The sequence below is a fragment of the Oryctolagus cuniculus genome, chromosome 18, assembly GCF_051225735.1.
Source record: "Oryctolagus cuniculus isolate XC-2025 breed Fujian yellow rabbit chromosome 18, ASM5122573v1, whole genome shotgun sequence".
Taxonomy (NCBI): Eukaryota; Metazoa; Chordata; class Mammalia; order Lagomorpha; family Leporidae; genus Oryctolagus; species Oryctolagus cuniculus.
Genome location: NC_142884.1, coordinates 72,521,016 through 72,548,322, shown reverse-complemented (window position 1 = coordinate 72,548,322; position 27,307 = coordinate 72,521,016). Strand labels below are relative to the sequence as shown.

The following is a 27,307-nucleotide window of genomic DNA, read 5'->3' as shown; positions in this document are numbered from 1 at the left end:
TAAGGATTTTGTTGGTTTGATCCACAGCAATAGTCCTAGCACTAAGAGCAGACCTTGGCAAATAGAAGACGCTCATTAAAACTTGTGTAGAGTGGATGAGAAATCTGGTTTTTGTCATTGGCAGGTGAAAGCCTTTAGAGAGAACTTAGTATTACTGCTTGATTTTCATGGTAGTTATTTTTACCTGCACTTTCTGTTTAAGACATCTCCTAGCCATTGGTTCTCAAACTTTGGTCATATCAAGATCACCTGTAAAATCTGGAAAACATTCAAAGACTCAGGTTCTGTCCTGCTTCAAGGGTCTGGGGCCTCTGTTCTTTAACAGTCCACACTGGTGACCTTGCTACTATCTAAGTGTGAGACCCTGTGCTTGGAGCACAAGTTCCATAGGTTAGGGCTCACCAGGATCACCTGGGAGAGCTTTGTTATGCCAAACAAACTGCTGTCCAGGTGATTTTAATCCTGGATCCTGCCAGCCAGCCACCCTCTCCCTGCTGGCTATGTGCTTTAGGCACTGGAAGGAGGTAGGTTGGTTGCTTGCCGTAAGTCCTGAATACTGCAGTTCTCTCTTCCCTCCCGTGGTCTTCAGTCTGCTATGGGAAGACCTGGAGGCACCCAACATCTAGAGGCAAAGCCCGAGGGATAGAGGCCTTTGTGAGGTAAGGGTGCATTTGCTGTTCATCTTCACAGTGTGTTTTTGCTTTCTGGGCTGGGTCTGTTTTTTGAAACCCAGAGGAATGTAGTTTCCTGAAACTTTTAAAGCCCAGCTCAAGAATTCTGGTCTGTGGGGTCAGAATTAGACTCAGGGTTAAACATGGCACAGGCTCTGTCTCCTGTGAAGTCTGCTTCTGGGTTACATTTTCTTTCTTTTTTTAAGATGTTATTTGTTTATTTGAGAGGTAGAGTTACAGTCAGAGAGAGAGAGAGAGAGAGATTGAGAGAGAGAGAGAAAGGTCTTCCATCTGCTGGTTCACTTTCCAAATGGCTGCAATGGCCGGAGCTGAGTTGATACAAAGCCAGGAGCCAAGAGCTTCTTCCGGGTCTCCCAGGTTGGTGCAGGGGCTCAAGCATTGGCCATCCTCCATTGCTTTCCCAGACCATAACAGCTGTATCTGAAGAGGAGCAGTGGGACATGCCTTGGTGCCCATATGGGGGAGTGCCGGTGCCGCAGGTTGCCCTCTGGGTTACACTTAACATCTAGCCTCACCTCCGATGCTTAGTTCAGCAAGATTGAAAGGGCTCATTTCGTGAAAGCAGAGTCTGAGGTGTAAGCAAGGTGATGTGACTTGCTCAGGGCTTCCAGGCAAATGAATTCTGTGGCTGGGCCATCCATGTCCAGGGACTTCTGATATTTGTTAGAGCTGAAGGTGTGGGCAGACTCTCTCAAAACCTGTCTCTGACAGAACTGCAGTTTCTGCAGAAAACTATGGCAATGCTAACTAGACTTAGGGTTTTGGTAAGAAATTGGCATTAATGAAATCTCAATATCTACCCATGAAGAGAAAAACAAAAATCCATAAGAGGCCCTGATGGGCCATTAAGCGTTAATAGAAATAATACAGATGCACAACAGAGCACATTACTGAACTAAGTGAGCCTGGCCCAACCCATCAGAACCTGTAACAATATTTTCATAATACTTGTGTTTGTTGGATTAAAAATAATTGTACCTGGGGTGGATGTTTAACCTAGCAGCTGAGACACCTGAGGTACACACCAGAAATCTGGGTTCAATTCTCAGCTTTGGCTCCTGACTCCCACTTTGTGCTGATTCAGACCCTGGGGGGCAGTGGCAATGGCTCAAGTAATAGAGTTCCTGCCACTCATGTGGGAGACCTGAATGGAGTTCACAGCTCTCAGCTGTTTCCCTGGTCCATTCCTGGCCATTGTGGGCATTTGGGGGTGAACCAGCAGTGGATGGGAGCTCTTTAGTCTCTGTCTCTTAAGTATATAAATAAGGAAGAAAATTAAAGAAAAAAATACTGAAAACCAGTGAGGCAGGATTGTATGTTAGTGTTAGAGCTCCTTTACTCACTAACCAGAGATATGAACTTGGACAAGTTACTGAAACTCTGTAAACCTGTTTCTAATCTCAAATATGGGGACAATCATACTGTCTTACAGGGTTATTTTAAAGGCTAAAAGAGGGATCTCATTGTTTAAACCTGGGGTTGTCTGGTCTCTCAGTGGATTTAATAGCTTTTCCTATGTGGTTTGCTATCTGCAGTTACTATTTTGTGAAGTACCTGTTTTTCCTTGGAGTTGCTGACCTATGTGTAGGTGTTGTGGTTAGAATGCTGAATGGTCCCCCAAAGGCCCATGTGTTAAATGTGTTTGTAGTGGAACCTGTAGGAGGTGAGACCTAGCGGAAGCTTCTTAGGACACTGGTGATGTGCCTTTAAGGGAGTTCTCCTGATGGGAGTTGTGAAAACCTGAGTTTAACCCCACCTGATCTCTCTCGCTCTGCTTCCTAGCTCTCCACCTGCTCCTTCTTCCCCATGTGCTCTGCCATACATCATGGGCCTTGGCCAGAGCCTGTATCCAAAACTGTGGGCTAACTAAGCCTTTCTTCACACGTAGCTTGTCTCAGGTTATTTCATTATAGTAGTAAAAAAAAAAAAACTGAGCAATACAGAGTAGATATTGATCTTTGTTGTCACACGTACTCATATTTTGTTTCCATCCCTCTCTGTTTTTAACAACTGTATTGAGACATAATTTAATGATTGTAAAATTCAATCACTAATTCAAGAGGCTTCCATAGCCTTGGCAGCTCATGACAAGAGCCTTGGTGATTACTGACATCATAAATAAGAGTGTCAATTGTTAAATCAACAACAGGAGTCACTGTGCGTTTAACATGTAGGATTTCTGTCCTTAATGTGTTATACTATGCGAATTAGTGGTAAAACTAGTATTCAAACAACTTTATACTTTGTATGTCTGTGTGGGTGCAATCTGTTGAAATCTTAGTATATACTAAGTTGATCTTCTGTATATAAATATAATTAAAAATGAATCTTAATGAAGAATGGGATGGGAGAGGCAGTAGGAGATGGGATAGTTTGTGGGTGGGAGGGAGGTTATGGGGGGAACAACCGCTATAATCCAAAAGTTGTACTTTAGAAATTTATATTTGTTAAATAAAAGTTTTCTAAAAAAATTCAATCACTATAAAATTCATGGATTTTTTTTTGCAGAGGAGGGGAGATAAATTTATTAGAGTTCTGAAATCAGCACCACAGTCTGGCTTTAGACTTTCTCTACAGCCTGGAGAGTTCCATTATGTCCATTTGCAGTTTGTCCACTCACTCATCCCTATCCATATACAACCACTAATCTGCTTTGTCTCAATCTCTTTTCTGGAGGTCTTGTCAAATGGAATAATTCATACATAGTATAGTCTATTGTATTTGGCATCTTTTCACTCAGTATAGTAGTTTTAGGGTCATCCACATTGTAGTACATATCAAGATGTTGTTGCGTTTTGCCATTGAATATGATTCCATTACAGGAATGCCCTCTCCCCCAGGTCTGTGTTCTCTCCAGTCCTTACTGTGCATGTTGGAGACTCAGCCAGCACTGTGGTACCCCAACCATCACCATAAACAGACAAGGCCCACTGGCCCTCGTCACCACCTGACGGTCTCTCCCATTGAAAGAGGCACTGGGCTCGTGCATTCCCTCTTGAGCTGTGGCAGAGAGTTGGCCATGTGCATTCCTGCCTATGTGGAGCAGAGCTTTTGAAACTTAGCCAGCAGAGGGGCAGTAATCCAGTGATGATACTGATGTTGATGGTGATTGTGGTGGCACTGGAAAGTGTGCTAGTGATGCTGTTGATGATGATGGTCGTGAATGATAGTTGGAATCCCAGGACAGAGTTCTGCCATTTCACTGTGCATGTCTAGCAGTTCTACAAGCATAAATCTTACTTGGATTGCTGTATGGCTTTAGTGATTACAGTAACAGTGAAATGGTTGTCTTTTTAAATGTTATCCAGCTTTAGAGTTTGTTTTGGGGAAGAGGTTTGTGGCCCTCATCATCCAGTCATAGCTGCAAGGCTTGCTTTGCCTCCCACTGTCTTGTCTTTTAGCTTAGCTATTAGGTCTGTTGTTAGAAGATAATTCTAATTTTCCTGTAGAAATGTGTGTGAGTTTTTGTCTACATATATGTGGTCTTCTGGTCTTGTTAAGATTTTCTCCATCCTGAGGTCAATAACACATTCTCTTATGCTTTCCTCTAGTATTTTACAGTATTGTAGTTTACATTTAGTCTCCTAATTCATGTGAGATTGGGTTCTGGAAGGAATGTACAGATTAAAGTTGCAGGGGGCAGGTGTTAGGCACTGCAGGGTAAGCTTTTGCTTGGGATGGCTGCATTCCATATTGGAGTGCCTGTGAGCACATCTCGACTCTATATCTGATCCAGCTTCCTTTTGTTGTTGTTGAGGGACAGAAGACGATGGGCAACTACTAGTTTCCTACCACCTCTGCAGGAGATGTGGATCAAGATGTTGGCTCCTGGCTCTGGCCTGGCTGCTGAGTACATTTGGGCAATAACTCGGTGGATGGCAGATGTCTTTTTTCTCTATCTCCCTCTCTTGTCACTCTGCTTTTAAAATGAATAAATAAATATTTAGATAACACAACAATTTTGTATATAGTTCTCAACATCCAAACACACTATTTCTTATTTAGCTCTTTGTCTTCTTTATGTGCTCATATTCTTTGCCAAATATGTCTTAGGAAGTCTTTACACATGGAAGATACTGAGCTCTTCATTTATTGTATTTGCTGCAAGTATTTCATCATGGCTATTGATTAGGTAACTTCATTGTCTTATAATAACATTCAAAATAGTTTTAGGAAAATGGGGAAATGAGTCCCAAAAGAAAATTAACATACCATTTCACTTATACCATAGTATTGATGCTTTTCTTGGCTTGTGTAGTTATACACATACACTCACACAAAAAGATAACCTGATTTATGGTGTGTTTTCCTGCTGTTATATCATGAGCCTCTCTCAGTCATTTCATTCCCAATGTAAGATTAGTAACCAGAAAGTATTCTAGTACCTGAATATACTAAAATTTATTTAATTTGCTTCCTCTGGTTGCTCATTCAGTTCTTTGACATATTTTACTCTTACATGTAACACTGAAGAACCACCTGTAGCTAAATTGTCATGAGTGTCTTACTGATTTCCTCATGTGCTTTGCCAGAGAGCATGCCAGCTTCTGAAGCTTGTGATACAGGTTGACAAATTGGCCTCCAGAAAACGTATTCCAATTTATATTCCCAACGTAGTTTAGAAGAGAAACTCTATTCACACAACAATGGGTATTATCATGTTAAAAATCTTCGCAAATTTGAGAACAGAATTGAATTCTATCAATGTGTTCAGAATGCATTAATACACTTACTATTTTTATAAAAAGTAAAGTGTGAATATATGTGTGCATATATGTATACATATACACACCCATCTGTGTGATTGTGTATTTATGCGTTTTGAAGTGGCGGTTAATCATTTCATAGTGAGTTTGATCATTTTTCAGGTTAAACAGTTACATTATTTTAGAAACTGACTCATTGTGTTACTTCCCTAGTTTTAAATTTAGAGTATTGATCCTTTTATTATTTGAGTTCTTTAGAAATATGAGACGTGTTTTGTAGCGTACATTTCCTCAATTTGGGCTTTGTAGTTAATATAATCCTAATAATATAACATTTTTATTGGTAACAAGAAAATGACCCCATTTTACTTCTTCCCATTATTTTCTCCCTAAGGTCACTTGATGGCAAACATCCATCAAAAAGTCTCCAGTTCTTTGATCCTCCCCCTACAAAGGGCCATGCAGCTCTTCTCACCGGAAGCGGGGTCTTGAGTCCATGCTGGATCCTGGATTTGCCTTCCCAACAGAATGGGGTGGAAGTGGCGATGTGCTGTGTGAGGTTTTGCATACCTCTGTTTTCTGTTGGAAACCTGACAAGGTCCTGTGAAACAGGTTGGGCAAGCCTGCTGGATGCTCAGAGACATTTGGCCCTATCGCCCAACTGCCTCAGCAGTGACAAGCCGACTGCCAGACTGTAAGTGAGGGTGTCCTTGACCACCAGGCCCAGCTGACCTGCAGCTGAGCACAGATGGGTGAGCATGTCTGGCTGAGATCAGCTCAGAAGGCTCTGATCAGTGGAGCTGTTGAGCATCCGATGGGGTTATCAGCAGTAATGCACAGTGGTTGTATGACAGCATGAAGGTTTGGGTTGTTTGTTACATAGCAACAAGTGGGTTATTTTTAATGAGATGGTACAGAATCTTATTTTTTATGCTACATGATTGTTATTTTTACATATATTGTATATTTCAGTGGTTATTTTTATATTAGTGTACTTAACTGTACAACTATATGACAGTTTTCAATATTCATCACCAATTATTTTATCCTGTGTGCTAATGGTTGAGTTCTTTATTTTTGAATTATCTTGTTGTTCTGCATATTGATGAGTAAATCATCAGCATGCAGTGCTATTTTTAAGCATTTCTGTTAGTTACCCTTTATGTTTACTTGTAACATAATTTATGCAAGTTGCAAAGAGGTATTTTTTGTTGTTTCATTTGTTTCACAACCCCGTGAAAATAGGGCCTGGTTTTTATATTGGCTGAGCTAATTAATAAGAACAACTTGAGTGAATTCATGGCCATTAGGTTTGATGAGTAAACTAAAACTCAGTTCCCTTAAACACAATCACAATGAGTAAATACAAAGTTCCCATGACGAAAAAAAAATCATTGTTTAACATATACAATGAACAACAGAGTTTAGAGTAGCATATATCAGAGCTGTTGATTTGTTTCAAATAAACAAATGGGGTGTAATTCAATTTTTCTTTCTAAAAATGTAATTCTGACAAGACTTTCTCCCCACACTAGTGAATGTCTTTATTTTCATGTTTAAGTCATCTGATCCTTGTTCAGCTTGTATCCTTGTTTATACTGTAGGATATAATAGTTTGCTCAATGAAGTGCAATCTCACAGCTTGGTACCAACAATCAAGGTCTTATAATCTTTATCTTTTGTCTTTTATTAAAATTTTATTTAAGTTATACAAATTATAATCTTTCAAGGTTACCTGTGAGTAGGTTGTTAATTAGATTTTAATCAAGGCTGAATTAAAAATATGTGATTTAACCATTTCATATTTTCTTAATATTAATTTTCTCCCCTAAATTAATAAATGAACATAAAAGTGCATTGGCATAGCTTGTGTGCCATTTAAGCATTTTCAGATACTCTTGTCTATTTGGCTGGGTATAATAGTTGCTATTTCAGATTACTCATTCTTTTCCCTTCCAGATACTATTAACATGGTATCATTATGTTGTTTTTTTTCCTGGCAAATGTTATTGGGAAGCCAGAATGATTTACTCTATAGGTAACCAAAATTTTAAAAGAAAAAGAGAGGGAGAGAATATGAATGAGTTAAAGGTGGCATACTGCTGGCATCTTTGAAATAGGTAAGAGCCAGAGAACCGAGGTAGTCTGAAAGCTGGACAAGGTGAAGACATTGGTTAACTCCCCCCACCCACCACCTCCCGAGCTTTCAGCAGGAGCTGGCCCCATCTACACTTTGACTTTAGCTCTGTTAGACCCAGAGTTCTGACTTTAGAACTGTAAGACAATACATTTCGGTTGTGTCAAACCATGAAGATTGCTGTTGTTTATTAAGCCAGTCTTAGGAGACTGATGTGCTCTGAGTAATGGTTAATAGATTTGCACAGTTACAAGTATGCTTTAGGCATTCAAAAATAATTTATTCCCTTTTCACTCAAAGAACAGTGGTAGGAAGGACATGCCAGGATGTAGGAAGGCTCTTGGAAGTAAAGAGCTCAGAATCTGGCAGCCAAACTGCAGTCCTGTGGTGGCTTTGTGGGTATGGGAGAACAGAGGCATGTATGGATCACACCCAGAGTATGGAGGGAGGGCTTGGAGGAGCTTTCCTGACCAGGAGCAATTGTAGAAGTGTCTAGAAGGATGACTGCTCTCTAGGAGAGATGGAGAAAGACTGCCCTGGGCAGAGGGAACAGCATTTACAAAGTCATGGGAGCAGGTGTTGGGGAGTGCTTGGCAGATCAGAGAAGCACAGGGGAGGGGGTGCACCTGTGTGGAGGACAGTGGCAGCCAGTGACCACCTGAGTGCTTCCCACCTCCCGCTATGGATTTCCCAACAACTGCTCACCCCAGGAGCTCTAGGAGCTGGATCCTCTCAGTGGAGCAAGGGAAGAGGTCAGCACCTGCCAGCCATTCGCCTGGCTCCAGAGGTGCTACCAGTCTGCTGGCTCATGAGCACTGAATGTCCATGAAAATAACCAAAGGAAACCAGCAGTCCATAGACAATATTCACTCCAGGAATGGGGGGATCCAAAGCAGAGAGGGGCTGTTGGAGTGACATTTGAGGACTTGGACAAAGCCCCAGTGTGACGGTGTGTCTTCTGTATTAGCAGCAGATGCTGATCAGAAGGTCAAGACTGTAACGGTTTCATTTTGTATTTTGAGGGGAAGACCATGTTCTTTTCCTTTTTTTGATGCATCTAATCATGGAGACTCCTCTCCAGCCTTTGGCCTCTGTACACTTTTATAAGTCTTCCAGGTGAAGCCTGGAGCCCACATCTGCTCTCAGCTGTGGCCTTGCTCATACCCCCGTTGCTTGGACCTGACACAAGAATTCAGATTCCCTTCTGCCCGCCCATGGCAATAAAATTCAAATAGCCAGCACTCTGATATCCAGCTCATGCATAAAATCAGATCGATTTGTTTTGCACTGTTATGGAACACACTCCTGTCGATATTGTAAAAAGGTAACAGAGATTCAGATACTGACTCAGCATGCTTAGTGTTTCTTTCAGCATCCCTCACCTGATTTAATTAATTCCAGTTAACTAGGAGTAGCTTCCAGTGGCCCAGCTTGTGCTGTGTAGCCGAGGCTGGATCAACGGGATGCCCTACGCCTATCCACTCCCTGGCGTTTTTGTGAATTATCTCACTTCATTATTTATATTTTATTTATATAGCACGTCCTATGTGCCAGGCATTCTTTCAAGCACTTAAAGATATTAACTCATTTAATCTTCATAACAGTCCCACACAGCAGGGGCTATTTTTAGCCCAGTTTAGGTGGTAAAAAAACTGAGGCACAGAGAGGCTGATAAATTTGCCAAATGTCATGGCTCTTAAGTGGCAGAGCAAGGATCCAGATGCAGACCGTTCAGTGTTGGCCTGATCCAGTGCTGCCTCCTCTGGGAAGACAGGGTCATCTGTGGTGTTCCCCGCCCACACACCTTTGCACAGGGTTAGAAGCCACATCTCATAACCCAAGTCTTCTGGCTGCTCTGCAGCTGATGGCATACCCAAGCCAGCCTGGCTTCATGCTCTGTCAGAGCTGGATTCTGCCTGCTTGCATGGTCTTGACCTCTGCCCCATGGTGGGGCCCAGGAGTGAGGCGGGGGAAGAGGCTTCCTCTGCTCCCTTCACTTGGCAAGAGTTACAAGGCTCCAAGCCAACCACAGCGGGGGAAGAGCTCTGACGGCCTGGGCCTGCCGCCACCCACAGAGGTGCCCTGCCCCCCGCAGCAGAGCCAGGGTCTTTCCTGGCAACCAGCCAGGGGATGCCCTCCTGCTGTGTCACGCTGAGTGCCCCCTGGTTTCCCTCCACAGTCCTACCGTTTAGGGCCAACATGCCCATGTGGCTCTTTAAGCTCCATTGAGGCCTTGTCCTAGCCACTGGGCCTAAGCATCATGCCAATACCTTGGGACCTGGAGGGTGGAGACCATTCTCTGGTTCTAAGTCAGGGTCCCTGGAACGCACACCTGCAGAGATTGCTGCTCTGGCTGTGCCCTGGTAAGGCAGACCCCTCACATTGAGTCTGTATTCCCCACACAGAGAGATTGGATTCTTTGGGATTCAGGATGGCAAGTGGGCAATTCTCTTTGGCTTCTCACTTAGGCAATCAACACAGAAGAGCAGGGCAGGCCCTACACGGAGCACAGGGAATCCAGAGACAAGCCAGCCATGCTTCTGCTGCTTCTGGTCCACAGTATCTCTGGGGAAGCAGGTAAATAAGCACTTAAGTCAAGGAGCCAGAAACGCTTTCTAAACAAGTTGGAACGACAGGATGGACAACTCTGGGTGGACAGGAGTCATGCAGAGGGCCTTTTAGGAACTGACACCTAAAACTGCACTGAGTCAGTCTCTGAGATGGCAATGAATGTGAATTACCTGAGCAGAGAAAGGGAGAAGAGACTGTTCAGGCAAAGGGAAGCATATGAAAAGGGCTGAACAGGGCCAAAAACATTTGACTATTGGCTAATGTGATGATGCTTAATCATAGGATTAACGCTTGTCAAATCTAGTGGATGTTGTGGTGTGAACATGTGATGTTTGGTGCTGCAGCAGTAATGTTGTGATCGTGAGACTCGGCCTGGGAGTTTGAACGAGCACCTTTGGGTGTTTGATGGAGTATTTAATGTCTTTGGAATCTAAGCCACTCTTGTTTTTGTTTTAAGCTACCTGTGGATCAAAAGATGTGAACTGAAACTTATAAGGGATTTGTTCTCTTTGAGCAAGGGAAGAGGAAAACATAAAATGTTGTTCTTGGCAGTTTGCTGTTTTTGATGTGGTTTTGTGCCCATGATAGTGTGTTTGCAGTGTGTGCACATGAATGTCAGCTTCTGTGTCTTCCCAGTGATGTACACTCAGGTGGCGTCCCCACTGCATCTGTGGAAGTGGCCTGGGTGGAGGGGCCGGTGCAGAGGATGTCCGCTGTGTGCCACCTCTCCAAACAGCAGCTGGTGAGTAGTCACCTCCATAAAGGAGCCACACCTGCGAGCCCCGGGAAGGAGGAGGCGAGCCCGGCGGCTCTGGGAAACTTTGAAAGTTCATCATTATTTATAAAATTAATCCTTATGATGAAAAGCATTCTCTTTGATGTGGGAGAGCTCTCCAAGCCGTGGTGACCTATATTGCCGGCACACTCTGTGTACGAGGTGAGGCAGGGACCAGCTGGGGAATAACCCGTGTTTAATGAACACTAAAATTAGAATTTGACTGAAATCCACAGAACTGGCTCGACAGCAAGTTCGAGATGCCCCTGGGGAGCTGTGGGCAGCTCAAATTCACCCACAGGCGTTTTTGAAAAAAAAAAAAATTTTTTTTTTTGAATCAGCATAGTTCGCTCTTTTGAGCCGAGAATGCTGCTTGCACTCAAAAGGCCTCTCTCCCCTCCCGCTTCCTCCTGGGCCCCCGACACCAATGCTTTGGGGACAGCTGAGCATCTCTGTGAGCCTTTGTCATATCGGTCATGCCTGGATGAACTTAGAGCATGAAGCCTGGCGATGGTCCCTCTCCCCTGTTGACTGTCACCATGCTGTCACGGGAAGTCCTAAGGAAAATGACAGTGACCAGGGTGGCCTCAGAGCTGTATGAGAAGGACCCTAGATAGCCTCTGGTTCAGCAGTTCCCCTTTCCCTAGTCTGGGGCCTAACGGAAATCCAACATTTAACTGACCAGAAGGAGAGAGCAGGGCCCGGAGTGAATACAGGACCTTTGTTGGGTGAGTGTCTCTCCAAACCCAGGAACCAGGATGACAAAAAACAAAACAAAAATGGTGTCAAGGGATGAGTTGGAGGGATAGCTGCCTCATGTCACAGGAGGCCAAGGAGGGCAAGCAGCCAGGAATTAGGAGCAGAACACAGTAAGATTTGTAAGCCCTCAGTTCTTAGGCCTCTGGTGTGTTCTCCAATAGAAGCCCGGGTGCACTGGGGTTATTGGGAAGCACTTTTATAAATGTGTGTAATTGTAACACTTTGTTTTAGTTCTAAAAGTATTTGTAAAAAACGCTTTTTTTTAACTAAGAAAAAAGAACACCTAAATTATTACTCCCAACCTCTCCAATCTCTACTTACTAGGGAGCTGATATTAATGCTCTATAGCTTTTTTATTCTCATATAATCACACAGATATTTGGACATACATGTCTGTAAGCTACTTCAAAGGTCCCTGCCTTCTCACGGAATTCCCTCCTGGGCTCTCATCTCCTGCTTCCAGGAGGGTGGAGGCTTCCCAGGTGCATGGGGAACAGCCTCTGTGCTAACGGCTGGAGGCTGTGAGCCCCTCAATGCCTTCGAATTACAGTCATCTCCCTCTTAACATCAATAATCTACTCCCAAGCCTCAGACATGCTCAAATATGCTAAGCAGAGGCCTTTGTCCTGTGATTTTTAAATAAAAAGAAAAAAATGAAACAGCATATCCATCAACCACAAATTTTAAATGAATGTCTTAAATCAAAGCAAAAACAGGCCACCTGTATATGTAACACATGATCATGGTAGAATGTAAAATGCCTAAAACTTGGCTAGCAGAACACCGAAGAGTTAATACAGCTGCTATTAATCAGCTGTCTTCTCTGCAGTGCTGCTGTAACACGTCTTTGGACCCTCATCTATAAACCTTCCACTTGTCACTCTGGCAGCTGACTGACTTTATTTGGAAGCCCGCTGGAAGGTGTTCTCTCTGAAGATAAAGATGGTGATTCCCCCCTGACCCCAGCCAATCAATAGCATCACCCAGAGAACTGCCTCTTTGAAAGGATTCATAGGCTCATCTTCCGAGATTCAAACTCAAGAAGTCTAGGTTCCTGGGGATGGGGCCCTGGAATTGGCCCCAGCTGATTGACAGGAAGGAGGCAGTTTGCAAGTCCCTGGGTTGTGTTACAGTTTCAAAGACAGAGGTTTCTGGGTTTCTTGATGCCCATGTGTCAGGCACAGAGCAGGAAATGACTGAGTTGAATAGCACTAAGGTGCATTCGGCAGGCCTGCCATAAGTGCTTGTCCGGCTGTATCCTGTGGAGCCAGGCTTTTGAAAGACCATCCTTCTGTTCCTACTGCAAGGCCTTGCGTAGAAGGCGGGTGTTTACACATGAGGAGATGGAGTAGGATTTTGTGCAACACATTCCATTTCCTCTTGTCTTTCCTGAGTCAGGCCGGTGTGGTGGTTTTGCAAGACTAAGAGTTTCTGGAAGCATCTGCGAACATCTAGTGTAATCACTATTGTCGTCTGGTTCTCATATCCTTCTGTCCACCCTGGGGCCAGGTCAAGCTCTCACCTCCAATAAAGCTCCCTGCCCATGACCTTGGGGTCCATCAGACTGCACCGCACTTCGCCTCTCCAGCAGATTCAGGGTTGCCTCTGGGGCTCTCACCTTTTGTTTTATTTTCACTCAATCCTTCTGGGGCTTCTATTTTTATCCTGTGTTTGAGATGTCGAGGATGTTTAAGAGGAGGACTTGGCTGTGGTAGTAATTCTCCTTGCATGGACAGGAACTACTGTCCCCATGTGGCCCACTGGGGTAGCATCCACATGGACCCTGGGGGTGAGCTCTTCTTCTGTTCCTTTTCCCCATCCCACTACACACATCACCACCACAATGCAGGAACTACCTTTGTCTGGCAGGTCCGAGGGCAGCCAGTTCATCTGTCCCTCTCTGAAGCCAGTTCCCTTTATGGCATTGGTCCCTCTCTCATTTTATCTGTGTCTGTTTTTTTTTTCTTTTAGTGATCATTATTGTCTGCTCTTACATCAGTGTTCACTTTTTGCCCTGTAATAAGTCTGTCCCTACAGTAAGACTTTCGAACCTTTTGAGACCAGGAGTTGGTCTTGGGTGTCTCTCTGCAATACCCACAGCACCCAGCACCTAGGAAAGTTTGGTTACTGCTTGCTTAATTAAATATTACCCTGTGATCTCTAAAGAGGTGGTCACTGATGCATAGTGAATTTAAAAACAAATTGTTGTGCTTTTTTTTTTTTTTCAGAATATTTCAGTGTTTTCTGTTTACCATTGACTAGAAACAACCCCAGCGGCCTGATTTGCTCTTACATCCAGAAGAGAGGTGGTCGAATGTGTCAAGATGCTACCGGTGTAGCTGACATCCCCATCTCCGTGGTGGTAGAGCCTAACCCTGTCCTCCTCCTGGAATACAGAGGAGCCCGTTGAACAGAAGCCTGATCCTGGAGGACAGAGCTTCGGGCAGTGGTCCTACCCTTTAGTGCTCATGGCGCTGAACCCATGCTGAACACTGAGCTGCCTCCGAGTCTGCAGTCCAGTCTTGCTCTTCTTGCTAGCAGCCCTTTGGCTCCCTGAACATCAGCGCTTCCTTCGGCCTGAAATTCCCCTTCTTTAACCTGTTTGCCTGATGAACTTCTGCTAATTTGGAAGATCTCAGCGTCAGTGTCATCTCCTCCAGGAAGCCCATCTTGACTTCCCTGTCCCTTGAGATAGCATTAGGAGTCCTCTTGCTTTGTTGCTGTGTCTGGCTCAGTGGTGTCAGACTGAGTGACCACTTAGGATGCCTGCATCCCATATCGGAGTGCCTGGTTCAAGTCCCAGGTTCACTGCTGTCAATCCAGCCTCTGGCTCGTGCACACCCCGAGAAGCATCACCCTATGATGGCTCAAGTACTTGAGTCCCTTCCACTCCTGTGGAAGGCCCAGCTTGGGTCCTAGGCTTCTCACCTCAGCTCTGACTATAGCAGGAATTTGGGGACTGAATGAGAGGTTGGAATATCTCTCTGCGACCCTCCCACTCTCCCATCACCAAGTCCCTGCCTTTTAAGTAAAGTGGAAATTTAAAAAAAAAAATGGACTTGATGCCCATGCTGGAAGAGTGATGGCTCCTGGTGGTCTTCCCAGTCTCCCTCAGCTTCAGCGTCATCTTGGCAGGAGCCACCTACTTTCTGTGACTGAGCAGGGTGGGCCACAGACTGTCCCATTTCAGCCTAATTTGGGTCAGTTGTGGCAGGTGAGCTGTACCCCAAATCACTGCACAGCTCGGCTGAGGCTTTGCTGTGCCTTCATCACAGCCCAGCTTCTCCTCTGCCCAGCCCTTCCCCTCCCCCTTCCCTTCCTCTCACAGATGCTGAGCCCATCCAACTCCATCCCAGTACCTGTGTATGGAAAATGCACCCTAAGATACCTCCTTAACTGTCTACCTGACTCCCTGAGGTCCCAGGAGAGTCATCCACTGTCACATACCTGTGAGCAAATACTTACTGATGTGTCTATTGGATCCGTGATTGAAGGAATTTGGGTGACCACAAAGGAGTCTTGCATGCTGGTGTTCTCCCAGCTTTGGACCAGTTATTCCCCTTTCCCCGACATCCTTGGAACCTGAGCCCTTTTGGTCCCATCTCCCCATGGGGAAGCTCATGTCCATTGTGTCTCTACCCTTTCATTCTCAATCCTTGCCTGTCCCTGGGAGGGCTGGGCAGGGGTGCTAAACAGCCCAGGACAGACAACCCCTTTTATTCCTTTTGACGGCTTCAGGGCGGTTTGATGGGGCTATTTCCATAATCGATGAGGGAGCCCTGTCCCCCCAAACATGGAGTCTTTAAAGAGAATAGGTTTATGCAAATTGGATATTGATGGAGTAATGATTAATTGGCCCTGAGCCTTTGTTAATATGCAGTTGTAGTAACAGAGATACATTTATAATTATTTTGGTTAATTGTTCAAACAAGCACTCAAGACTTAATTGCACAGAGTAATTGAAGAACCTTGGTATTAGGATTATTTCTTGCCAGAGAAAAATCAAAGTTATTTAACTAGTTGGGTTCCTGTGCTGAGGACGGCAGGTGAAGGCTGGCTCTTTGAGGTCCTGTATGTTTCAAATGGTAAGAAACAGACACATATTCTCAATTCTTCTTGTGTTTTCAGAGGGTTGGGAAGAAGAGGTTGGGATTTGGACTGAGCAGGGTCCCAGCTTTGCCCTTTCAGTGGCTGTGTGGTATGGAGCGGTTTACTTAGCTTCTCTGAGCTACAATTTCCTGCTCTGTGAAGTAGGAGAGATGGCACTTGGCTTATGTAGTGATGCAAAAATCGATGAGGCCATGCCTGTGAAACACAGGTATGGGGAAGCAGTCACATAGGAAGCAGGACAGTGATGAGTAGCATCACTACCAGGTAGAGGTGAGACTAGTGAAGGTGACCCTGGCTGCAGACAGCTGTGACATCCTGCCCATGAAGCATGGGGTGGCAAGGAGGCATGAGCAGTCTTAGGAATTTATTTAAAATCACAGACATTGGAGCACATGGGAGGAACAGAAGCAGAGCATTGCAAGCTGGCTGGCCTGGCTTCCCAACTTAGAGTGCCCCAGATATGAAAGGTGGTAATTGCCTCTTACTTGCCTTTGTTAAAATTCTAAAATCTCTCTGATATCCACAGCACAAAACAAAACAAAACAAAACAAAAAAAACATGTGATCAGGAGAGGGGAATAAAGGTGTCTTCTAGGAATGCCATTGTTTTCAGTGGTCCCTGGGTTTCTGTTTGGCTCTTCCAGAAAGTAGACACCTGCTAGCCACATGGGGCAAGAGGTTGCAGGGAGAGGTGGTCAAGGCTGTGAGAGTGTACTGAGGCATCTGAGATCCAGGCCCAGAGAGAGTGAGAAGCTACACCACGGTGTTCACAGCGTGGGCTCTGAAGCCATATGTAGATGCGGTCTCAGCTTTGAGTCTTTGAGGTCTGTGACCTTCAATTGGATATTGACACTGCCTCTGACTCAGTTTCCCCATTGCTGGTTGGGACATCAACCAGTTGAAGTGAGACATAAAGGGGACCTGCAAGGAAATCTTGAGTAGTGTTTGACCACCATGAGCTCCCAGCAAACATACGGGATGATGATGACCAAGAGTCGGGGGGTGTTCTGGCAGGACTTCCGGCAGCTTCAAGAGCTCCTCCAAGAGAATTCCCCTTACCCACATCATGTTAGAAATACCATCAACTTGGCCGGCGCCGCGGCTCACTAGGCTAATCCTCCGCCTAGCGGCGCCGGCACACCAGGTTCTAGTCCCGGTCGGGGCGCCGGATTCTGTCCCGGTTGCCCCTCTTCCAGGCCAGCCCTCTGCTGTGGCCAGGGAGTGCAGTGGAGGATGGCCCAAGTGCTTGGGCCCTGCACCCCATGGGAGACCAGGAAAAGCACCTGGCTCCTGGCTCCTGCCATCGGATCAGCGCGGTGCGCCGGCTGCAGCGGCGGCCATTGGAGGGTGAACCAACGGCAAAGGAAGACCTTTCTCTCTGTCTCTCTCTCTCACTGTCCACTCTGCCTGTCAAAAAAATAAATAAAAAATAAAAAAAAATAAATAAAATAGAAATACCATCAACTGGGGTATCTAGTGAGAATCAGAGTTTGGTCAAGCTCCATGGAATATGTGTTTCCTGATTTCTCCTTGGCTGGACCACTTTTCCTTCAAGATAACCTAGTGATTGTTTTGGCTAGGACCCTCCACTCTGTGTGAATGATAACACCTATCATCTCTGATGATGAACAGAAGGAGGTGGGACGTGGGGACAGTGTCCTCATAGAAGGGGGACTGATGGGCACACCAAGTTATTGTTCAGATCACAACAAATGCTGTGTAATATATCATTCTTAGGTAGTGTGTGTCCTGCCACCCCTGTGGACATGGGTCTCAATAGAGAAATGCCAGAGGCGTCCTGTGCAAATTGTCATTTTCATGGGGTCATCTAATTGGTTATCCTATTGAACTTGTATATGAATGGGTAGTTTTGTTACCCCCATTTTGCAGGCAAGCACACTGAGGCACAGAGAGGCAAAATTTTACGCTTCCTGGTCGCTTGGGAATCTCTTTTTATTGAAATGTTGTATAGTTGAATCACTGAGGCTTGGACTATCATCTTCAAAACTCCAAAGAAGAATGTAAAATATTTTAACTATGCATTTGTGTATGTGGGATAAAATACATAATAATCAAATCAGGGTCTTGAGCGTTTCTATCTTGTCAAACATCCTTTCTTTGTGTTGTGAACCTTCGACCTCTCAGTTATTTTGAAGCATGTGAAAACACTATAGTCACTGAGCTATAGAGCATTAGAATGTACTCCTTTCATCCAACTGTGGCTTTGCACCTGTTATCCAATCTCTCTCCATCCCACTTTGTCCCTGCCATTTCTACCTCTAGTGACCACTATTGTACTCTCCACTTCTGTGAGACCAACTTTTTTAGTTTTCTCATAGGAGTAAGAACATGTGGTATTTGTCTTTCTGTGCCTGGTTTATTTTAGTTTTGTCCTTCTGAAAGTGATCTCACTGATAGGGTAGGGGTGTGTGTGGACCGTTCTTGAAACTGTTCTATGCAGTGGACCCTTCTGGTCAATTGTTTTTCTGTATACTAGAGGGCTGGCATATGTCTAGGCATTAGGGGCTGAATTTATCCCTGTTTTTTTTTTTTTTTTTTTTTTTTTACAAGCAAAGTGAGACAGTGAGAGAGAGAGAAAGGTCTTCCTTCCATTGGTTCACCCCCCAAATGGCCGCTACGGCCGGTGTACCATGCAGATCCGAAGCCAAGAGTCAGGTGCTTCCTGCTGGTCTCCCATGTGGGTGCAGGGCCCAAGTGCTTGGGTCATCCTCCACTGCCTTCCTGGGCCACAGCAGAGAGCTGGACTGGAAGAGGAGCAACCAGGACTAGAACCTGGGATACCGGCGCCGCAGGCAGAAGATTAGCCTAGTGAGCCACAGTGCCAGCCAGTCCCTGGGTTTTTGCACTTACCCAGCTGTTGTCTGTGAGTATTGACCACTTCATCTTAGGTGATTGCCATGGTACCTGTCCTACCAGGAGCTTCATTGAATTCATGAAGCTTATTTATGTGAAAACTGAACACACAGATGATGCTAGGTAGTGGTATAAAGGATAATGATATGATTGTTTGTTACAATTATTGTTGTGTGCTCTTGAGAGCGGTGAGGAAGAGTACCTGATGAAACATTGAGGGTTGAGAAGGGAGTTGAGCCATGTCGCTGGGGAGACGCCATACTCTTTTAGGAACTGTGAAGTCTATTGCTTTTGAAGGTGTCTGCTGTGGTCTAGATGAATGGTAGAGGGTTGTCCTGGATAATACAATAAGTACTTAACAGTCGCTCCCATGAGCAAGAGTTCAGTTTTGAAAGATTGCAGAGAAAATACTTGCCAAAGTGATGATCATGTTCTTCACCCAGTGCTTGGTTGAGAGAAAATACTCACTTGAGTGTTTGCTGCGTACGCGAGCTACTTGATGAATTCAGGGCTCTGGAGTTCCATTGCTTCAAAGAATTTCACTCTGAACTCCTCCCCTCCTCGCCTCTCCTTTTTCTTTGCCCTCTTCTTTTTCCTCTCACCATCACCCCACTCACCTCCTCATCTTCCTTCTTTCTGTATTCTTTGTTTTTCTCTCTCTCCCCTGGGAGACCAGCCGTCCTTGTCAGTGTCTCGTGGTGTCACTGGGCATGCTCCCTGGAGCTGAGCTGAGTGAAGTGGTGACCTCAAAGCCCAGGACATAATCTCAGCCTTGCTCAAGGACGTTTGCCAGTAACTTCCAACTTCTCTTCTCCATTTCGCTTCCTCTGGCAGATAAAGAATGCTCCCCTTCTTGTAAACACAGGCAAGAAGCAGTCACTCATCCCATGAGTGTGGCCCTCTTGGTCTCCCTGTGTCCTTCCTTACTCTTCCCCTTTTTCTGTCCTCCCCCACACCAGCCTGCTCCATCCAGACAAGTAGTATTTCTCCCCAGACGCTGCCATGTTTCAGGAAACAAACAAATCCCCAAACAAGCAGCAATAACTCCTCGAGTTAATTTGCTTCCTTGTCTTTACCTGGCAGCTCCGCCATCGTGTGGCCTTCGTCAGCTTTGAGGCTGCCAGGCTACACCGAGGCAGCCAAATGCACAATTGCATTTCTGGAGACACTGCCCTGACCACTTTACTGCCAGCTGCAGACTCAGACTCTGCTTGGGGGCGGGATCCTCCCAGGCCTCCGTCTTCATCCGTGAGTTGGAGTCGGCCCAACCGCTCTCACCCTTGGAGTGCTCTCCTCATCCCGTAGGTCCCCACCTCACCGACTACCCCCCAGGCTTTGCAGAGCAGGGGATTTAGGAACCTTCAGATGCCTGCAACTCTTGATGCATTCTTCTCTCTTTCCCCCTTTGCCCACCTAAAGAGGATGAGACTAGGAAGCAAAGGACTGCTTCTGACGGCAGGGACAGTCCAGCCATTTCAGAGATAGCAATGCTTCTCAGGACCATTCTCCACTGCACCCTGAGGGACTGGCTGTCTTTTTGTCCATGACATATACCCACTATAAAAGCAGTTTTTCAGTTGAGCAACATCCCTGGGGACAAGGTGTGTAGCGTATTGGCATCTGTGTGTCTGTAGGGAGGTTAGTGTGATGTACTAATTGGGACTCTCTGGTTTGAATAAGACGAACATTCTCAATTTAAACCACGTGAAGTTAAAGAGTTTATTGGGGCCTGCACTGTGGCGTAGTAGGTTGGGCTGCTGCCTGCAGTGCTGGCATCCCATATGGGCACTGGTTCGAGACCCAGCTACAACACTTCTGATCCAGCTCTCTGCTATGGCCTGGGAAAGCAGTGGGGGGTGGCCCAAGTCCTTGGGCCCCTGTACTCTCATGGGAGACCCAGAAGAAGCTCCTGGCACAGTTCTGGCCGCTGTGGCCATCTGGGGGAGTGAACCAGTGGATGGAAGACCTCTCTCTCTGTCTCTGCCTCTCTGTAACTCTGCCTTTCAAATAATTAAATAAATAAATCTTTTTAGAAGAGTTTATTAGTTACTGGAACAGAAAAACCAAGGTGTTAGGATTTCAGACATGGCTGGCTCCAGAGACTCAAACAGTGATGTCATGGCCCTTTCCAGTGCTCTGCTTTCCTGGAGCATAAAGGCAGGATGGCTGCCAGTTGCACCATTCCAGCTTTTGTTACCCAAGAAGCCCACTACTTTATTTTTCTCTAGGGTTCAAAGAATCTTTCAAAGCCCCCGATTGAATCTCATTGACTCTGCCTGGGTCCTGTGCTGTTTGGCTAGGCCTGGCCACAGGTCTGCCTAGGAGCCACATGCAGAGTGGACGGTGGTCAGAGCTCATGGATGGAGGTCTAGTTAGAGCTCATGGATGAGAGCCACAAGAACTTTGAGGCTGTGCCGAATGCACACATGTGTTTGAGTGATATATCTCCTCGTCTTTGTTTGACATCAGAATTTCCCACTTAGGTTTACTGACTTCCTGGTGCGCCATTTTGTGTCTTTTTAATTTCACTCAGTCTGTGTCTTTATACTTGAGATTTGTCTCTAATAGACAGCACATTATTTAGATCTTCATTTTTCTCCATTCTAGCAGGCTCTGCCTTTTGAATTATATATATTCCACTAGTACTTTTATTCAGTTATTGATGTGATTAAATGTAGGTCTTCAGTTTACTGTGTACTTTCTGCTTCCCCTTTAATTTTTTTCTAATGTCCTCTTTCTATCTTGAGTATTTAAATATCTCTTAGATAAGAATATTTACAGTTTGGGGCCAGCGTTGTGGTACAGTGGAGTTAACCACCAGTTGCAATGCCTGTGTCCCATAATGGAGAATCTGTTTAAGTCTTTACTGCTCTGCTCCCTGTTAATGTGTCTAGGAAAGCAAGGGACTCTTTTCATTGTTAAGAGTTTCACAATAATATCTAACACTGTTTTTGTGAGATAACTACATACCATGCACCTTTAGGTGGGTAGTTTCATTACATCTTTATATAAACCCTCTGACATGGATGGATGTTCATGTCAAAGATGAGACACATGAAGGTCTGAGGGATGAGAAAGACGCTCAGGGTCACAGACACAGTGATGGACCCAGCCATCAACCCAAGCCGTCTGATGGTAGAACCCATACCCCTGACCAACACTGTGCTCAGGCCTCCCGTTGATCTCCCTGCTTTAGATGATCATTTGTGAGGAGTAGCTGTCTGTATAGACCATAAGCTACCAGTGTACATGAGTCGGGCCTTTCCTTTCTGGGGCAACCTCCATAGGCCCAGAGTCCTTCACTGCCTTAGATGTGTGCCTGATGACATGGGCGTTGGGAGGCTTACATGAACTTTCCAGCGCAAGGCAGATAATCAATAGCAAATGAATGGGGGCCGGAGGATCAGAAGACGGTGAGGAAGTGAATGCCAAATCCCAGGCTGGGTGAAGCAGTGAGCTGGAGAGAAGTTGGCTTGATTCTGGGTGGGGCAAGATACTGGAGACATAACTGAAAAAGGACACTGGCTGGATATGGAAAATGGTGCTCAAAAGAATAAAGAGAGCAAGTTTTAGATCAAGGTGTGGATAGAGGCAATTTTAAAAATGCCTGGATGGTGCCTCAGTGCTCTTTGAGGGTCCAGAATTGAGCTTCCCTGGCCCAGGCAAGTGAGTGAAAATGCACCTCCCTCCCTCTCTGAAAGTTTCAGTTCATGGAGTTTGGCCCCTGATAGCAGGTGCACAATAAATCCTTGCTGAATTAAATTAAAATGTTTAAGGAGCCATTTCCTTAGCCAGGCCTTTCTCTGCTGTCAAGGAGGAATTTATTCAACAAGACCTAGGCTTTGGCAAGCAGATTCTGCTTCTCTTGGCTGGTCCAAGACCGTGATTTAAGATGCCGATATTTGCAGCCCAGTGTTCATGGTTGGGGGAGGGATGTGGCTTAAAGGTTTGGAAAGAAGCAGCCTGAAAATAATACTTGGTTTATTCTCTGACCTCCTCAGATGCTTTTGGATCCTTGAAGTATACATGAAAACGTCACAATTCTCTGAGGCCAATTAGTCATTTTGATCACAACTATAATGACTTGGACACCTTTACTATCATCTTCAGATCATCACTCTTTGAGTCAGGGGATATTCATGGAGTTTGTCCAGTGTCTGGAGCAAGTTTCTTTATTTACCCTCTGTGGGGGCTGTCACTTGCAAGCACCATATTCAGTCTAATGTGCATTTGCTTTGAGAATGGTGTGCCCTGGACCAACTGCAGCAACCAGCAGAAGCTGGCTCTGGGCCACCACTTTATGGGAGCTTTTCCGCCTCCTGTGTCGTGACCAGCAGCCAAGCATTTCCTTCCCTGAACAGAAAAGGTGCTGTTCTTTACCAGATGCCCATAGCCAAGAGAGAGTGTCCTTGCCAGGCCTTCATGATCACCTGTTCTTAAGCAGACAGCCACAGCAGCTAGAATGTTCCCTGTGATGCAGTGAGGTGAGACCGAGAGGAGACGTCTTCCTTTTAGTGGATGAGCGCTGAGTGGCTGCCCAGAATCCAAGCACTTGATCACCATCAGCCGAAGCCAGCTGTTGTCCCAAGTGCTGGCCTCTGAGAGGCAGACCCTCCTGCTAGAGAAGCATCTGTGAACTAACTCCTGCCTCTTCAGCAACAGCAAAGGAGGGGCAGGGAAGAGAGGAACTCCTGTAGGTACTAGTCTGGCCCCTGTATCTCCTGGCCCCAGGGCAATGTAGCAGCACTTAGGGAGTTGGTAAGTTCTCTGGGGTTTATCACCTGGTCTCATGCAGGTAGAAAGTGCAGCAGCCTACCCTTGTGTTGGAACCTTCATCATTGGTCTCTGGAGCTGGACTTCACAGTCCCTCTAGGAACAGTGACTGAGAAGTGGAATCTGTTTGCTTAATTATGTGGGATTCTGTGCTAGCCCAGATGATTCGTTCTGCAGAGATGATGTGAGAGACGGAGCTAAGATCCAAACACTAGGCAAACTGGAGCCTTCGCTTTAGCTCCTGTCAGTAAGTGCTCAGGTTCACAATGGAGTAAGATGTTTCCATTTAATTCATCTTGAATCCTTCAAGGTGGATCCAGACGTGGTCTTGTTCTGAGCACAGTTGTCTGTTCCTGTTCAGTGTTACATCAAAGACCCTTTCCGAAAGCATTTTTCTGCCTTTGGTGCTTCTTTTCCAGTATTACTCCTGCGTGCTTTAAGTGAACAGGCAAAACAAGAATGGTGATGACATGAACGATGGAGAGTTTGTGACCCCACTGTATGAGTCAGTGGCTTGCTTTTATCTCCATATTCATATGTAATTTACACCGATAAAATAGTACCAAATCCACTCTTTTGTTGAACACTTCACCCACGCCTGTGCAACTGTAAAATCATTTTTAATGATTCCTCAGCATTCCATCTGTTGTTTTAAAAATATTCATTAAAATTATCCCTGAATATTCACTATTTATGTTGTTTTTAAAAGATCATGTTTTAGAGGAAATATGCATTGAATTAATGCATGCATATTTTATTCTCTTCTGTTCTTTTGAATTAAAACCTTGTATAAAATGCATGGAAGCTGAATCATTACCTTTAGGAATAGAACTATTTTCATGAGTCATGTTTCACATTGTTGTAATCTCCAGTGTGGTTGTGCCAATGAGTGAGTGAATGATCCCAGAGTCCAGAGGTAGTGACACAGAGCTGGTCCTTTCTGTATGTCTCCATCTCAGCCATAGAGCACCTCTGTAGAGTCACTCAGGGAAACCAGGAGCAGAGCAGTACCCGTGGCCTCTTCCCTAGATCTTTGCATCTGTGTCAGTATCAAGTCCTTTAACTTCCCTTTCTAAATTCTGGATTCTGTTCACTTTTGACCATCACCTTAGTCACCATTTCAGTGCACACAGGTGATCTCATATCTATTCAACTCCACTACTTTGTTCATTTCTATTCTCTTGTTCCTTTACTATAAAAATCTCCATGACTTCACATTAGTCTTAGGGTAAAGACCAAAAGCCTCTCATCGTGGCCCGGGAGGCCCCACATGATCCTATCCTGGCCTGATCTCCGGCTTCATCCCCTGTCCTTGTACTTGCTTTCCATGCCTTAACCCCACATAGGTGTTCTCTATGCTGTTCACATGCTCCATGTTCCCTCTACTATAGGACCTTTGCACATGCTGTCCCCCCTGTTTGGCAAAGTTGCCCTTGCCCTTGGCACCAACACCTTTTAGAGATACTGGAGTATACTTCTCACTTTATTCCAACTTTAACAGTTATACCCTCAACAGCCACAACTATCACCTGCTGATAGTTGAGTCTTTCTCTGTGGATTGTCTTCAACCACAGGGTTGCTTCCTCCAAGGTGTGAAATGCATGACATTAAGCAGACTGCAAGAACTACACCTGTTTTTAGTCTGGGAGCTGAGACTAGAAGGTGCAGTGTTGCCTTATTGGACCTCAGCTGGGAGTGTACTTGTCAGGTTGCTCCAGTTTTTCACCATTCTGTACATGTTTGCAAGTGACCACTAAAGTGCTGATAGTGGTGATGTTGGGGTCAAAAGTAAGTCAGCAAATAGGCAAAGTTGCACATGTGGAATCTGTCAATAAGGAGGATCAAATGTATTTATTTAACAAATGTGATAAAGTATTAAAAGTGGCCACAAATTACCACCCTTCTTTGAGTGCAGCCTTTGATAATGATCTCTACTACTCCTGAGCTGGTTGGCCTCAGAACTAGCCATGGATAGTGAGATGATAACAAGCATAAAGAAAGTAGTGGCTTGGAAAATGCTTTTGCATTGAAACTTGGTGTTTTCAGGAACTGTGTAGCTGCCACAATGTGAATGAAGTCTGGCCAGCTTGCTGGGTGATGAGACATGTGACCAAGTGATGCCAATACCAGGACTCATTTAACCTTGGGGTCATCTCTAGACATGCGAATGAGACCACCCTAGATCATCCATCCCAGCCAGTCTTGTCTGTATCAGAAGATCTATCAGCAAGCCTCAAAACTGTGAGAAATAAGAAATGGGTGCAGCAGATTGCTTGGACCCGTTAAGTGTGGGATGAATGTAATCTTTCAAGAGATAGCATGTATCTTCTTGCCAGTGGCGGCTGTGAGTACCTGGGACCATCAGGAAGAGTAGTTGCTGTAAATACAAGTGTAGGTTGAATTATGGGAATAAAGTCCCCCAAGCTTTTGCAACCAGGTCTTTAAAAAAGAGATTTATTTATTATTTATTTGAAAGCAACAATGACTGAGAGAGAAAAGCAGAGAAACAGAGGAGGGGTGGGGAGAAGGGAGATAGCGTCCATCTACTGGTTCACTCCCAAAATGGCTGTAAGCCAGGAGCCAAGAACCAAATCTCAGTCTTGCACGTGGGCAGCAGGGACCAAAGTATTTGGGCCGACCTACACTGCCTTTCCAGCACCTTATTAGGGACCTGGATTGAAGCAGAGCAGCTAGAACTTGAACCAGTGCTCTGATAGGGGATCCTGGCATTGTGAAGGGAGCTTAACTCCCACTGGCCCCTAAGACTTCTTACCTTAGTAAGTAGAGTTCCAACCTTCTCCTGTTGTGGGTAAAGTGAAGCGTAGAAGGAAGGGGAAGAAATTGTGCTAGCTGGCCTGGGGAGAATATGGACACCCGAATCGAGAATTTCCTTGGTGGACATTCTCAGCAGTCCGCATGGAGTCCTGAGTGCAGCTAGGCAGTTGGCCACAGGCTGAAGCTTCTCTCCAAGTTGTCATCCAAGGCTTGTGGAGAGACACAAATCTCCTTCCAGGGCAGCTTCTTGCTGACACATTTCTCTCTGATGCTCACAGGCTTCACGTGTAGATTTCCTAATGCCATTTTAAAAAGTGCTTTCAAATTTCCCGAATATCATTTATCTCAGGCAGCAGCATGCCTTTGAGAGAAAGAAATCTTTGCATCAAGAACCAGAGTAGCAATTAAAAGCACATAGGTCTATGAAGGTAAAAGTAAATTGAATTGGAAATGGGATGTACGGCAAACTTTTGAAAAAACCAAGAACTAGTCATTCAGGAAGCCAACAAAGTTATTTTTTAAAGCAGGCCTTTTCAATGGCTTCCATTTTATTTATTTTTTTAATGCTTCAGTGACTAAAAATGGCAAAAACATTTTATTTGTGTAAAAAGAAATCACTTGTATGCAAAGTTGCAGCTGCTTCTTATAGGTACACAAATGAATAAAAGCCTTCGAACATGCTGGATTTTTTTTTTCTTTCTTTTAATGGAAATCTTGATTTGCTCTTCAGCATTGAGTTGAGATTCCTTCATTCAGTGGTATCTTGGAGTTTCCAGTGGATTGACAGCAAGAAATGAAACACTAAGACGAAGTACATCCTGGTTGTGTCTCATTAGATGCAGTTGGCTGTTGTGCTTTTGAGAAATGTGGCTCTCTTGAGTAGGCCAGAAAATTAAAATTAGGATGTTGGTAATGATGACAATCAGCAACATTTCTAATAGTCATTTTTTAGTAATATTTTGTCACCTTTTTCCCATCCCATACAACTTCATTTTTTAAGTAATTTTCTTCTTTAAATAATGTTCAAAAATAGAAAAGTGACTTGAAAATTATTCAGAGAAGATACAAGGAAATATTCTATACTTCAGTTTACTTCTTTTTGGTGGCTCCAAAGTAGAAAAAAAAAGAAATAGTGT

At 44.8% G+C, this 27,307-nt stretch overlaps 1 long non-coding RNA gene across 9 annotated transcripts in view; it reads left to right on the top strand.

Annotated features, from left to right (window-relative positions):
• The first annotated feature begins 272 nt into the window (after positions 1–272).
• LOC149121028 (uncharacterized) overlaps positions 273–27,307 on the top strand; it is a 398,949-nt gene continuing 371,914 nt past the window's right edge. For 3 of the 9 annotated variants that reach the window (XR_016225502.1, XR_016225501.1, XR_016225500.1), the window contains exons 1-2: positions 277–659; positions 5,793–6,092. This is a non-coding gene — a long non-coding RNA (uncharacterized LOC149121028). Of the gene's footprint in view, positions 660–5,792; positions 6,093–13,868; positions 15,451–27,307 lie in introns of those variants that run through there. The other 6 variants (XR_016225505.1, XR_016225504.1, XR_016225508.1 and 3 more) reach the window with 4 other exon arrangements.